This window comes from Egretta garzetta, unplaced genomic scaffold (genome assembly GCF_000687185.1).
Source record: "Egretta garzetta isolate BGI_Z169 unplaced genomic scaffold, ASM68718v1 scaffold415, whole genome shotgun sequence".
In the NCBI taxonomy this organism is placed as follows: domain Eukaryota; kingdom Metazoa; phylum Chordata; class Aves; order Pelecaniformes; family Ardeidae; genus Egretta; species Egretta garzetta.
In genome coordinates, this window is record NW_009259686.1 from 1,274,830 (window position 1) to 1,275,832 (window position 1,003).

The 1,003-nt window shown below is 41.1% G+C and overlaps 1 protein-coding gene across 1 annotated transcript in view; it reads left to right on the forward strand.

Annotated features, from left to right (window-relative positions):
- MCPH1 (microcephalin 1) overlaps window positions 1-1,003 on the forward strand; it is a 324,796-nt gene that overhangs the window by 189,471 nt on the left and 134,322 nt on the right. The window lies entirely within an intron of this gene.

A 1,003-nucleotide genomic window follows, 5' to 3' on the forward strand; every position in this document is an offset into this window, starting at 1 on the left:
TGCCCCGTGGGGTGGCTCCCGGTACGGCTCTGTCCGGCGCTGCCACCGGCCCCCTCTGCCGCCACGCATCGGTGTCTGCCTCGCTCTCCCTGCCCCGGTCAGCCATGGCTGGATCCTATCTGGCTTCTTCTACACCTTTCTAAATTTCTGCCTCGCTAGATTGTCCTCTGATGTTTATTTTCCCCACTGACGCAGCCTTCTCTGAGATCTTGTAGCGCAAATTGCCCTTTACAAGAACCGAGCTCTACTTGGAGCTCTTCTAGTTCAAAACGGCTGCAAACACCTCCTCGTTTTCCTTTCCATCCACTGCAAAAAAATTACAAAGTGCCTTGTCTTTTGATAGAGTATATTTGATTAGCTAAAATTGGCTAATTATTGTAAAATATACCTTTGATCCCTCTGCAGGTGCATCCAGTTTTGAAGTAATGTTCCTCTGAGTTCCCAGCTGGACCTTCACTGAAATGCTCTAACCTCTTTTTCTATTAGAATTATAACTATGAAGGTTCTAAAATATTTGAGGATATGATTGGTTTTTTCGAATGCAAGTGCAGTATTTTTCACAATAGAGCAATCAAGAAAAAAAGCAACTCTGGCAAAAGCTACCCTGGTCCAGTAGCAGAATGAACACAATTAAAAGCGCATTGGAGTAGACTTAAGTTCCCGTGTATATCTGAAGTCACAGTACTGATAATAAGATTTTTCCCTGTGGTTTGGCTAAGGAGGTGTTTTATGTTCCATATTTCTCTTGTATGTTAAAAGTATTTCTAGCAACTATAAAAATATGTTACTCTTTATAAAAATATTTCTACTGTTGGAGCGTTACTCTGGTTTTCATTTAGAAAGAAGACAGATAACACTACGTAATAGTGAATCAGAAGGACACATGTAATAACTAAGATACTTAAGCAATGTTTGCCAAGGATGACCCTCTTAAATTGACACTTCCAATTTTATTCATGAGATCTGAGTTGTCTGGCCCGCAGTTCATGTAAAGTTGTGTTTG